The sequence below is a fragment of the Panthera onca genome, chromosome D1, assembly GCF_046562875.1.
Source record: "Panthera onca isolate mPanOnc1 chromosome D1, mPanOnc1 haplotype 2, whole genome shotgun sequence".
NCBI classification, from domain to species: domain Eukaryota; kingdom Metazoa; phylum Chordata; class Mammalia; order Carnivora; family Felidae; genus Panthera; species Panthera onca.
Window position 1 is genome coordinate 90,953,897 of NC_138348.1, and position 14,640 is coordinate 90,968,536.

The window sequence follows — 14,640 nt, forward strand, 5'->3', positions numbered from 1 at the left end:
TGGATCGCAGCAAACCCCGTGTTTCGTTCATGTAATTAAGCCAACGTGTCAAAACAATTACCTCATATAGACAGCGACTGGCAACACACTTTTTCTTTTTTTTCTTTCCGTAAAATTTCCTTTGAGCGGAGTGATCAAGAAGGTTGCTTGCCAAATATGGGGGACCTTGTTTCAATTTGGCTATTTCTGAAAAAAGGTCACCACGCGGCTCCAAGCATGGGGGACCTCAGTGTCCGCAGGTCTGTCCCCTGACGGTGAGAAGCGGTGTCAGTCACGTGTGTGATGCCAGGTGTATGAGCTACAGGAGAGCGATTTGGCAAACGATCTAGGACAGTGTAGGAAACAATTCTTTTATAAATGAATACATGCTGTTGGTGGCTGGAATGTTAAGCCATCTTGTGAGAGTACTGAGTTAAAATAATAATAATAATAATAATAATAATAATAATAATTAAAAAAAAAAAAAGCTGCCGAGGCAGGTGGAGGCATTTTGACACCGAAGCTTCGAGGACTGGCTACAACAATCTATTACCATAGGAAGCATCCTCCACGCTAGTGTTGGTTGGTTATAAATCACTCCTCTCCTTTCCTTTCTCCCGCAGTTAATATATTTCCTTTCAGTGAATATTATTCGCTGTGCATTACCAGCAATGTTCAGCTGTTAACATTTGTGTCTGTAGTTAGCATTTTTATTCAGCTAATATTTTCATTCAGTAACACTCACCAAGCGTCAACTCTATTCGCATCATATTTGCGAGGAATGTTTTCTTCCATTAGCGTTTGTTTCTCCCTTTAAGAGTTTTATTTGCTAGGTATTTTTATCCTGTAAAGACTGTCAGCTTCAGCTAGCGTTACAAGAAATTCTGATCATTTACTGCAAAGAGCTCTGAGTTAGTGGGTGCTTCCCCAGACGAACCATCTATCTGGGTCTCCGTCTTTTGCCTCTTGAAAATGGGGATAAGAAAAGGATTGTAAACGAAGGTGAGCCAAATGCAGGACATCGCTTCAGTGGCCGAATTAATGTGTAACTCCAGGGGCGCCCGGGGGGCTCAGTGGGTTGAGCGTCCGACTTTGGCTCAGGTCATGATCTCACAGCTCGTGGGTTCCAGCCCGGCGTCGGGCTCTGTGCAGACAGCTCGGAGCCTGGAACCTGCTTCGGATTCTGTGTCTCCCTCTCTCTCTCTCTGCTCCTAACTCACTCGCATTCTGTCTCTCTCTCTCAAAAATAAACATTTTTTAAAAACTAAAAAAATAATAATAATAAAGTATAACTCCGGATTATTTCAATAAAGGAAAGAAAGAACGTGGAGTCCCAGAGAAATAAATGCCATTTGGCTTGTTTTATAAGGAGAAAGAATATAATTACAAAGGCACTCGACAGAGAATTGGCTGCCTTTAGAAATGGCCAGTTTTTGTTTTTTTTTTTCACCAAGGCATTAGAGAAGCTGTCAAACTTTCTGCCGCTGCCCTCTCCCACCCCACCCCCCAAGTGGTAGATTCAGTAAGTCTGGGCTGGGGTTTGAAAATTTGCATTCCTAACAAATTTTTGGTTGACGCTGCTACTGCTGCTCGGGGGAACCATACCTGAGAAGCACTGACTTGAAGTGTGGGGTAACGGTCTGGCCGAGATGCAGCCTGATAGAAGATTCCCCCCCAGCCCTTGTCTTCCTCCCGTGATATTTTCTGGGTTCTTTCCTTCAGGGGTACTTTGTCCTTTCAATGCCTCCGCTCTCTAAAGCGAGAATCCCCAAACTGCTGGCATGGAGGACCATGCCAGACAATGGAGAAGGAGGGACCTAGGTCTGCAAGGTCCATAAAGTCTCAAGTGCGGGCGGGATGCAGCACCACTTATGTAAAAGGAAGGAATTTCAGTTTCTTTTATGCCCGGGGCAAATACAGTGATGGGTTTTGGTTTGTTTTGTTTTTTTCTTTAATACTTGTTGGGGCACCTGGGTGGCTCAGATGGTTAAGCATCAGGAGTCTCAATTTCAGCTCAGGTCATGATCTCTCAGTTCATGGGTTCGAGCCCGGTGTTGGGCTCTGCACCGAGAGTGCGGAGCCTGCCTGGGATTCTCTGTCTCCCTCTCTCTCTCTCTCTGTCCCTCTCCCGCTCACTCTCTCTCTCTCTCTTTCTCTCTCAAAAATAAATAAATAAACATTAAAAAAATAATAAATAATTAAATGCTTGTAGCCATGTAAATTCTACAACCAAGTAAATAGACATGGTCCTTATCCTTAATGCCTAATGCATTTCTCCATGTCATTACACACACACACACACACACACAAAAAAGATAATAATAAAGCTCATCGCATCTCTGGCCCCACCCCTAATGCCATCTTACTACTGCCGGCATTCCGTAAGCCCTTCTTTAAAATCTCTGATCATTGGAGATGTTCCAGCTACAACTGGATGTCTTATTGTGAGCTTTGTTTCTCAGATTACACGAGAGACGTTTTCTGTGACCTTTCCAATTTTAAGTTATCTGCCTCCATACCAGGACAAAAACTCAGAATATCATAGAGGTGACTACTGGGCTTGGAGAAGTCAAAATTACTTCAGAATACTTTATGATATGGCAGCTTTCGCATTCAGCTCCACTCTGTGGTTTGTGTTTCCCCCACCCACTCATTGGAGACTGGTCCTGGGGCTACTCGGCGAGAAGTGATCCCCAAAGCCAAGCTGGGATCCCACCAAGACCAATCCATTGGAAATATGGCGGTACCAGATGAGGGTAGAGAAAAGCCCGTCTCAGATGAGGGCTGAGAGAGGGCTCAGGCTGAATCCAAGGACTAAAAAAAAGATGAGAAGCCGAGCTGTGGACCAGCTACCTTTCTAAAGGGTGCATTCCGGCATTATGGCAAGTATAATTACGGAGCTGACCCCGGGCTTGAGATGACATTAGAAAGCTGTCAGCCTCTAATTAGATTCTGGCAGACTCTGCTTGGATTTGGCTTGCCAAGAGAAGCGCCCCACCCCCCACCTGTGTCCCCCACCTCCAATTCCATCCCCTATCAAGTGAAGGCAATGTACACCCATTACAATTCTGTAGAGCTCCAAGAGAATGGTCGCCCCTCCCCCAATGTAGAAACCCAGGGTGCTGATATCCTCTTTTCTTCTGAGCACCTGCTGCCCAAAAGAGGACTGTGATGACCATCCAGGAAAAGCGGCGAGGCTTGTCTTCATGCCAGCCCCATGCCTGTCCTCCTGAGACACTTGCTGGGGTGTAATAAAACTGCTGTGATCCTTCAGGCACAGCATCCCTTGGGTTTTTCCTTCGTGTTCTATTTTGCATTTCTCAGTTGGTTGACATCACTCAGCTGTCAAAATCATTTCCTTGCGACTGTTCGGGAATCTGGATATGAAGCTTCTAGGTTTGTCAATTCTGTTCATCAGAAAAGAGCATATCTACTGCAGGGACCAGGAAAAGCGTGGGTTCCAGCCAGAACTTAGCAGGGAGGGAGACTGGCAAAATGGTTCTGAGGACAGCCACATGAGCCTGGGAAGATTTCCTTCTATTCAGACTGATACAGATCCTCAGATTTCATAGAATTTATTGGAGGAAAGTGGGGAGCAAAACTGTGTGCCTGAGATGAGATGACGCCCCACTCGTGATAAAGGCAGTCATTTTGGGTCATTAGGTGCAGACATTCCTCGGTCTAATTCTTGCACATCTGGTAGATTTAAGGCATTCGTTCTGATGTGCCGGGAAAAGCATGCTTTGTGCACAAGTGCCATCGTGATTTAGTTCTCGGGGCTGATTCTGACTCTATCACTTATTAGTTGTGTGATTCTGAGCAAGTTATACAATCTCACTGTGCCTTGCTTTTCTCATCTGTAAAAGGGAGAAAATAATACCTAACACCAGGAAGGTCACAATGATAAAATCACTGTATGTCTGCCAGGAACACGAGAAAAACTGTTGAATTCCTTCTGCACATCCTCTGCCTCTTCATTCATAGAGAAGGAATTCACCCCCAATACGTATCCTTCCAAACCACTGCCTTCCCGCCCCATGAGAATGCGTAATGCGTGTCTGTATCTATTATGGATGCATTTGGCTACAAATAACAGAGACTCTGAGTTCTTAGGAAATAGGGCTTTAATGTTATCACACAATAATCTGGATGAGGGCTTGGTTGGCATTGGTTCAGTAGCAGTACGGGTCAGGGCAGCTATCCCTGATTTCCTTGATCTGGTCCATGGCCACGTCATTGTGAACAGACTCTGTCTCGAGTCTGTCCTTCATGGAGCAAGACGGTTGATGCATCTTCGCATACGGCAGAGGCACTGAACCAATACAAAACCACAGCTGGTAGCTGTGCCCGTTCTTTAAGCAGGAGAACTTAAAGTCTTCCCAGAAATCCCAGAAAACTTTGACTTGCAACTTCCAGGTCAGAACTATGGTAAATGACTATGGCACCGCAAGCTGCAAAGGAGTCAGCGGAAAATTTGTATTTAATTTTCCCTGTCTCTATACTGGAGGAGGTGGGGGGTGGGGTGGGGGGCGAGGAGGGTAGGGATGCAGTGTCAACAAATGAGCAGGGTCTGTCACAATGCCCCACAGCAGTAACAGTCACATTTCTTTTTGGGATTTGCATTTAGCATAGCTAAATACAGAGACACAAGTACAGGCGACTGGGCAGCTTCCTGGAATCTGGCTGTAGTCAACATGTTTATTGGTCGTGGAAGGAGCAGCTACAGCCAAGAGTAGAGATTAATAATATTATGCAGGAAGAGTCATCTGCTTTGGAACTTCCTCCCATGGGAGGGTGACTTCAACAGTAACAGCCAACCTTATTGCGTTTTGACTACATTCAAGTCACTGTGCTTAGTGCTGTAAGTATGTTGTTTTACTTAATTTCTCAAAACTAGGAGATGAGTATAGTTACCCACCCAAAGGAATGTAAAATGGAACCTTGGCGAGTAGAAGAATGAGAGACAACCCAGAGCATGTATTAGAGAGATCTGTAGGAATGTTCATCAGAGGATCCAGGCTTTCAGTTACACAAAATGAATGGGCCCTAGGGAGTTAATATTCAGCACGGTGTCTACACCAAACAACACTGGATTGGATATTGGCGATTTCCTAAGAAGATGAATCTTAAGTGCTCTCGCAGAAGAAAAAGGATGGATGGATGAGAGGAAGGAAGGAAGCAAGGGAGGAAGGAAAGACAGGCAGTAAGTATGGGAGGTGAGGGATATGTTAATTAGCTTGATTGTGGTAATCACTTCACAATGAATACAGATATCAAAACATGAATTTGTACATCATGAATACATAAAATTCGTATGTGTCAGTTATACCTTCAAAGGGCTAAACCAAAATAATATTTTAAATAAACCCTGTTTTATACATAAACGGAGAAAGAAGGCAGGGTATATTGACATAAATAATTAAGTGTTGGGGAACAGGGGCCATTAGGGTAGGGCCATTAGGAACTTGAAGTTAGACAGACCTGGGTTATCATTTCAATTGTGTCGCGTAGTTCTAGGGGCAAGCCACGTATTACTTATCCCCTCTGAACTTCTGTATCCTCATCAATAGAATGGGAATAATAGTAATGCCTATGCCATAAGGTTTCTGTGACAAAATGAGGTAATAAGAGTGAACATTTACATAACACATTTTATGGGCCATGTTCTAAGTACGACACACACGTGCACACTGTATACACGTGTACACACATCCTTTCTGTGGGGTATTCTTTTTTTTAATGTTTACTTATTTATTTTGAGAGAGAAAGAGAGAGCAGGGGAGGGGCAGAGAGAAAGGGAGAGAGAGAGAGTACTGAGTGGGCTCCATGCTGTCAGCACAAAGCGTGACGTAGGGCTCAATCCCTACGTGAACCATGAGATCATGACCTGAACCGAAGTGGGACCGCTCACAGACTGAGCCACCCAGGTGCCCCTCTGTGGAGTATTCTTATCCTTAGTTTACAGAGGAGAAAACTGGCATACAGACTGTAATGCCAGGCTGTAATGGCTCTTCTCATGAGCACATCTCATGCTCTGCAACCACTATACCGATGCTGACGCCATAATACCGAATCTTTGCAAAGGCTGCTTGTTACACATTGGCCCACACAGCACTCATCTTGTGCTGTCATTATTTTTTTTCTCTTAATTTCATCCGTCGTTTTATTTTCTTCAAGAGATCCTTGGATAATACTTTGAGACCAGTGATTCTCCTTCAGAGATGATTTTGCACCCTGCCCCCACAGTGAAGTGGGGGAAGATATTTGGAAAAGTCTGGAGACATTTGGGAAAGGGGGACACAAGCTGGCAGCATCTAGTGAGTGGAGATCAGAGAGGCCGCCAAACATCTTGCAATGCACAAGACATTTCCCCACAACAAAAATGCCGCAGACCCAAAATGTCGACAGCGCTGAGGCTCGTAAACTTCGCTATAAACTAAGAACTACTTCTTGATGGTTATCAAGATGACGGCCTTAGAAAGTAACCAGTACAAGACTAGGTAGAATAGCCTGGAAGAAACAGAACACAAATACACCAGATAGAGGCTATTCTCTTAGTCTGAGCTGAGGGTGGAACCAATGAGAGGAATTGGAAATTTATCAATCCCCTCTGTGAAACTTATACTTTATGGTACAAGTTCATGCCTAAATCAAATGTGCAGTAAAATGTATCTTGTCCTCGGGCCCTAGGGATGGCCCATACAATCTCACAAAATCTTTTTGTGTGTGTTCATAAAGCTCTAGGTAGTTTTAAAGGTGATACCCCAAAATGGGTTGACCTTACCTGACCCTTAGAATACAGATTTTGGTGCCCAAACAGGACAAACCGCATAAACAGTATTGCTCATAGAACCTCCTTTAGCAAGGCGCTTTCAGTCTGGGTTTTCCACATACTACACAGGACTTCCAGTGATCCCAACAAAATAGGTAGGGTGGGTTGCTAAAAACTGTTTGGGAGAGCTTGGATCCCTCTTTCCCTGACTTTGCCTTGACCTCTAGTATTTGATTCAACCTCAGTGATAACAACCACGACCATAACAACTGTCAACATTGATGGGATGCTTACTACCTAGTGAACACTGTGATAAAGGCTTTCCATGAGACAGCTTATTGAATCTTTACAACAAATCTAGGAGGTAAGTACCACTATCATGCTTGTTCTACATGTGGGCAAACTGAAGCAGAGACGTTAAAAACTCATCATGATCACATTTATACTGAGAGTTGGAGCCTTGATGTGAATTTGTGTGATCAAATTCCAGAATTCCTGTTGTTAGGCCTCCCTCCGGGCCTCTATACTGTCTACTTCATTGGGCATGGCATGGAAATTCATGGAGATACTTGCCCCTTTCTACACCAATAACAAAAGCCCTTAAAGATGGGATCCAAATCAGCCATGAGACCCATTAACAGTATTCTGTCTAGCAGGAACACGTGACTAAACATGAACCCTCTTGGCCTCATTTCCCTCTGTAATGAACCAGTGAGTCTGTCTCACCCTCGTTGAACTTTTGACATTTTTAACCTGTACTACCTTTTGTGGGACTGAATTGCACAAGCTCACCTCCTACCACACACTAAATATTTTTGACTACCAAATTGCCTCTTCCTGGCTCCAGAGGGGGCCCCTTGTTCTTCTACAGTAAAGCCTTGCCAACAGTTCCCACAGTTCCCATAAACCTATTTCTGTACCCTTTGTGTATAACAAGTGTCTTCTCATTGTCAATCTTTCTACCTCCTTGATCACTGAAGTGGCCCTTCTCTGATTATATTCCATTCCATTACAGAAAATGCCCAAAGACCCAGAGGAAATATGGAGCACTCAGCCACTGCATCCTAGACATCAACTGTCTCTACTTAATCAAATCTGCCTCTTTTCAGGATGTTTTGCTAACACCTGGAATAGGGATGCTTGAAGACAGAAGCACTTGGAAAAACTGCCTGTGCTCCTATATCCATTCCTGTAATAATTAAATAGAAGAAAGAGACGGAAGATTGTCTGCACTTGACTGTTAGCCCCGTATACCTGATGTAATCTAACAGCCACAACTCCAGAAAATGGATAATGTTCAGTTCACCTAAGAGATTTAAAAAAATGGAGATTCAGAAAGATGAGGTGACTGACCCAAGGATACCCAGTTAAGATTGGTTCAGGGTTTAAGCTGGGCCCATGGTATTCCTGCTAAACAACATTGGCTCTGCCATGACCATTGAGGATTGTGATGGTTTTTTTATGGGTCAACTGGACTGGACCAAGGATGCCCACATGGCTGGTTAAACTTTATTTTGGGGTGTGTCTGTGAGGCTGTTCCTAGAAGAGATCAGCATTGAAATTGAGGGACTAAGTAAAGCAGTTGGCCCTCCCATTGTGGGTGGGCATCATACATTCCACTGAGGGACTTAATAGAAGAAAAAGATTGAGGAGGACTGAATCACCCTCTGCCTGACTGTTGAGCTAGATCATTGATCTTCTTTTGCCCTCGGTGTTCCTTGTTCTCAGATCTTCAGCCTTGAACTGGAATCTACGCCACTAGCTCTCCATCTCCCAGGCCTTTAAGCTACACCACTGGCTTTTCTGGATCTCTAGCTTGCAGATGGCAGATGGAGGGAATTTTTAGCCTTCATAATTTTGTGAGCCAACACCTTATAATAAATCTCTTTCTAGATATATATCTATAGGAAGATAGATAGATACCTAGAAATCTCTTTTTGATAGAGTATAGATATACATATAGATATGGCTATGGATATGCTATGGCTATGGCTATGGCTATGGCTATGGATATGGATATGGATATGGATGTGGATACAGACCTTCTATTGGTTCTGTTTCTCTGTATGTCCTAGTACAAGGATCATAAAACCATAAACAGGACACATATATTTCTATTTCTATTCTGTGTTAAAGGATTAGAACATCAAAGATGATTGGAAGGGATTGTATCCCATTTGCACAATCAAGAGCTTGGGTTATCCCCCAAGCCCCACCCTCTTCCACCCATTCATCAGTGGGTCTCATGTATGTGGCCTCCTTCAGAGTAGAATGTTACATGACTGAGACCTTTTAAGATACCATAGTCAAGCTTTCCTTGATTAAGTGAAATTGCAAACAGGGGGCAGCAGACAGACACCTAGAGGAAATGAAGAAGATCCTGAGAGGTGATGAAGTTCAAAGAATTAGTTGTTAATGGCAAAGTGTTTGCCAACGATGACCACTATCTTTATCATGTCCCCATTTGGGACGTAAGTGTTTGTACCATAACTACTCTCAGCAGAAGCCTCTTCCCTTTTTTGTTGCATTTGTTAGATAGCAATCATAACCAGTTACGTATTGGACACTATTCTTATAGCTTTACCTACATTAACTCATTTACTCCTGAAGCAAGCGTATAGCATAGGTATTATTACTATTACTATTTCACAAATGAGGAAAATGGACTACAGAGAGGTTAAGTAGCTTTCTGAGACCACTCACTTGCAGAGCTGGAATTTGAAATGGGCAATTTGGCTTGCAGAGTCTGTGCTCTCAACTATGACAAAATAGTGCCTAACTGCCCCCCCTACCCCCCGCCCCCCTGCCCAAGTTAATGTAGAATGGAGGTATTGCCTGTCTCACTAGTCCCATGATCAGGACTGGGAACTGAGACAGGGAAACATAGAGATTCAGGGAAATATATGGATGTCTGTGGTCAGCTCTGGATCCTGGTAACTGGGATTCTACCTGGTTTTTCATACCTAAACCCTCCCCCATCCCCTTACCCCATACCTGGTGTCTGGCAATAAAGGCTATTGCCTTTTTGCTTGTTTGGCACCTTACCCGATTTTGTGTTATCATAGCCTCACTAATCCCATTGTCCTTGTAGGTCTTGATTTCTTTCAATATCCTTTTCGGGTGACTGATTTCCTCCCCTAAACCAGAGGCTGGGGGCTGGAGAGGTAGAGTAGAGTTGTGGCTGATAACAGATTCTTGCCCACCCTGATTTCTGAATACCGTCCATTCCAGGATTTCCTTATCATTGCTCTCAGGCACATTCTTAACCAGTCTTTGGTCTGGCAACTTAGATCTGTGCTGAGCTTGTCACCTGTGACCTGGGCTGGAAGAAAGCTCTGCTCCAGCCTCATATTAGGACACAGTGCTCTGTGTGCCGAACCGACCTTCCGCCCCCAGCAGCTGTCTCACCAAGTGAGCAGATCTGGCTTTAGGTCTCCAAACATCTGCTAACTATTCCTTTAACTAGACCAATCTCAGCCATGTCCTGAGGTTAGGTAGAATAAAAGAATTCAGCACCCAAAGTAGTGAGAGGGGTAAGCATACTTTTTGGAGGCTTCAAAGAAGAACTGGTTTCTGTTATGGATGTAGGATATTCTGCTGACTTTTCCCCATGTGTTGAAGTCCTCTTTCAGAGTATATTTTTATTTCTACGCCTATAGCGTTCATGTGCATTAGGAACACTTTTGCCTTTAGAAATAACTTTACTTTTGGAGGCTGAAAGGCCCAGGTGTGGGCATAGAAGACATAACATGGAGATCACACTGTTAAACTGACCCTAAACTCAAGGGGGAATTAATTAATTATGATCATGATAACTATTTAAGGTAGTTGTTGTTGTTGTCGTATCCTGAAGAAAGATCAAGATTTAGAGCCGTCTCATACTACCCTTCACCAACTTTGAGAGCTCATCTTTTATTAGCTGACACTAGACCCCCTACAATTTCTATTCATTGGTCCTAGATCTGCTGACTAAAATCACACAGAACAAATACATGGCTAAGTCTCCGTGACAAGTCCTCAAGTACTTGAATATAAATCTCTGATACACTTAGCATGATCTTTCCCCCCCACCCTTCTCAAATAAGCATTTCTTCTTTCTTACCACATTCCAGTCATTAATGTCACCCAGTTAAAACCTCAGGGTTGACTATGAAATGGTATCTTTTGTCTTGTGAAAAAAAAAATCCCCATTGATTTTGTTTTTTCCCATGCTTGTGAGCTGACATAATGAGGCCAGCAGACTAGAGTAAAATGCTGGGGGTAAGTAGAGACCCATTTATGTGGGTGCAAGGAAATGCTGTGTGGCTCTTACCTAGCTGAAAAGCATGGACCACAATTTTCTGCATAATGTTAAAGTAGGAACGGATCTGATGGACAATGGTATTAAATGTCCAGGATGCAAGAACAGCACCTAATGAACAAATTCCAAGTGGCAAATGAATATGCCAATGGGTGGGGCTTTGAGAAGCAATGAGAGATCCGTACATAAATAAGTGTTTGGATTTCCAGCATCTGACCAATTTGGGGGAAAAAAGAAAAACTAGGAAGAACCTTGGGTTGATGATAATGATGAAAATCATGATAAAATGAATAGGAGTAGTGAAGGATCAATGAAGCACTGAACTAAGCTGTTACAGGTGGTAACTTCTTAAGACTTACAGTATTCAATAATCCACATTTTATAAATAAGGAGATCGACATAGAGACTAGTCAATGGCATGCGTGGGATTCCATGCCAGTTTGACCCCCAGAAAGAAAGGGTAAAATATTAAGTGATTCAACCAAGGATATTTTAAAGAAGGCAACCAAGGCAGAAACTCAGTTCAACAGAGCAGGTCAGCACAGGTTGAGCTGAGATCTATCCACAGGTCCCAAGCTCACCACTGGGCCCTTCAGATCTGTCTCCTTGATAGCACAGAAAGCCTGGAGCAGAGACATTTAGAAGCCTGGCAATGGAGGTGGGCCACCAGGCGCAGCATGCCTTTGGTTTCAAGACTGAGACGTTTTAGGCATATGACTTGCATTTCACCCCCATCAGAATCGAATCCGAAGTCTAAACAGTCTGGGTCTGCAGCCAGAGCACGCCAACAAGTACAGTTGCAAAAGGCTGGCAAAGAGCAAACCTGGGGGAAGAAGACAGGGGCTGACCTGTACTGGAATATAGACATCTGGGGCCAGAGCCTCTTGATCTTCTGCCCTCTCATTTTCTCTCAAAAATAACAGAGTAGAACCTGCATCGTGATGGTTCTTTCTGTGTCATTGTTATTCTCAAGAGCATCCGGCTCTGCAGTTTTATTTGGACATTTTTCACTTTCTTCTACAAATTTCATTTTCAAGCACTTTGGTCGGGTCAGCCACTCTTCTCCCACGTTCCCTGTGAGATGAGCACCATCTCCTGCCAGGAACTCTTTGTTCTGGAAAGCTGTGGTCCAGGAAAACAAATCCTGCATTGACACCATCTCTACAGCCAGCTGTTTCCCACTCACATCTTACTTTCCCTGCCAAACTTCGAACTTTGAACTGGAAAAGGAGCTGAAAAAGCAACACTGGTTATTCCCACTATTTTCTTTGTTAAAATCTCATATCCAGGGGTGTCTGGGTGGCTCAATCGGTTAAGCGTCTGACTTCAGCTCAGGTCATGATCTCGCGGTCCATGGGTTTGAGACCTGCGTCGGGGTCTGTGCTGACAGCTCAGAGCCTGGAGCCTGTTTCAGATTCTGTGTCTCCTTCTCTCTGACCCTCCCCCATTCATGCTCTGTCCCTCTCTGTCTCAAAAATAAACATTAAAAAATAAATAAAATAAAATAAAATAAAATAAAATAAAATCTCATATCCAGAACATCAGAATCATTAAGGACACCTATCAGTTTTGCTCTGATTACATATATCATTTAGCCTCATGTCAGCCAGCAGAAAAGTAAGTCAACACGCTTGATGCGTTTTGGGAAACATTCTATTTCCATATGCCCTTGGATATCTACCTGAAGGATCATAAGATCACCTCCTGTGTCAGCCTTACTTTCATTCGTCTATCTCTCCTGCAGAATAAAGCCTCGATTATTATAATTCTTCTTTTCCTTTTAGACGATAATGAAAAACACCAATCTGCATTAGTATTTGTGTATAATTTAAACTATCCTGCGAAACACAAGACATTGCTTCCCAAAGACTCAACATTGTCATGCTTGGAAAGATCTACATACTTACTAGGCTATTCCGTGAGATAGTGCTTCCTACTCAGGTTTGAGATACTAAAGCAGCATGGAATTTGGATGGGCAGAAAAGATGGGAGAAGAAAGGCTAGGCTGATGAAAATATACTGAGCTCTAATATATAAAATATGATAGAATAGTAATATATATATATATATATATATATATATGTATATATTAAGAGAACACAACCTGGTATGCTTGGGAGACAATAAAAAATCTATCCTTGCTGGAAAACTTTGTGTGTAACAATAGCATGAAATGAAATATTGGTGATAAAGTATACCCCTAGATGATTTTTCAAGCTCGCATGCTAGGTTGACATGTCTGGACTTTGCAAATAACTGAAGAACGATTATTTGATAGCTTATAGGTAGGAGGCTGGCTTGATGGGAAGTACTGTTTCTGAAAGATTTCTCTCAAGGGTTCTATAGAGTTTAGGTTACAAGTCGAGGAAAGAAATGCAGACGAATACAAAGAACCAGGAAGCCCCTCCAGTGAGACTTTGCATCTGGAATGGGATCCATGGTGGGTATGGAGTGAAAGCTGTAAGCGGACAAGAGTGTGGATTGGTATTCATTACTTCATAGTATCTAATAGGAGCAGAGACAAAGTGGGGGTGGGGGGGTGCTGCTTTTGTTTTACTCTGGAGCTCGCCCTCCATTTTCTCAATGGGAGTGGAGCCATGTTGAAAACTTTGTAAATTCTGAGATGGTAAGCATATGGTACAGTCCTTGAGGCTCCGTGTGCAGCTCAGTACTATGCGCAAACGAGCCCTTTTCAAACGCCTTTTGACACTGCAGAGACGTGTGATTATTCCTGGACTTAGTCTCCGATCTGTGTTCCGCTGCGCCCCGCTGATCATGTGACCACACAAGGCGCCGGGGACTTTTTGCTCCCGCGCAAATGAAAGCATGCTGCACACACATTTGCGCACTGGTCCCCTGGACAATGGATGTTTGCTCTAAGCCGTCACGTCTGATGGGAACGAACTTGCATTTGACTGGGGAGTTTAATTCTCAAGAGATGATTCCAGGAACCGGCGTCTCGTTCTGCTTTATTAGCTCACAGCGCATCGGAGCGGAACAAAAGGACCAAGAGTTTCCAGGGCTTAGTAGGATTTACAAGCAATTACTGGAGTTCTGAAGGCAGCTTCTTACCCAAGAACACCCAGTGGCAGAGGGAACTCCCGGGGCCTTGTTCTTCTCCACCATTGCGGGAGGAAGGGGAAAGGGCAGCACTTCCCACAAATCGCCCTTCACCGCAGGCTTCTCAGCCTGCACCGCCAGCACCTGCAAGTTGAATGTTTGCTGTGTAATTTTCCCACACTTCAAGTTCCACCTGAAGGCTCCTAGAAATTCCGGAAACGGAAGTGTTTGAAAGTCAGTCCCTTTCCTACAATCCACATTCAGGTGTTGCTGTGTTGTCTTTTTTGTTTGTTTGCCTGTTTGTTGTTTGCTGGCCGGTAAGTGGGACCCAGCGGCTTCAGCCAGGGAGACGGCGATACTAAAAGTTAAACGCACAAGCTCCGCAGGCAGATGGACCTAAAGCCTACTATTTTCTCAGTCTGTTTTCTAATTAGGGGACGTTAGGTGAATAAATGTGCTCCAGAGCCGTAATTTCCCCATCTGCAAAATGGGAAGAGCGACTTACTCTGAACTTCTGTGAGGATTAAGT

General features: G+C 43.7%; 1 long non-coding RNA gene across 1 annotated transcript; it reads left to right on the top strand.

Annotated features, from left to right (window-relative positions):
- Window positions 1-4,616: 4,616 nt before the first annotated feature.
- LOC132662325 (uncharacterized) lies at window positions 4,617-7,967 on the top strand. Its single transcript, XR_009602569.3, has 3 exons — window positions 4,617-4,840; window positions 6,997-7,115; window positions 7,767-7,967. It is a non-coding gene; the product is annotated as an uncharacterized LOC132662325 (long non-coding RNA).
- The last annotated feature ends 6,673 nt before the right edge of the window (window positions 7,968-14,640 follow it).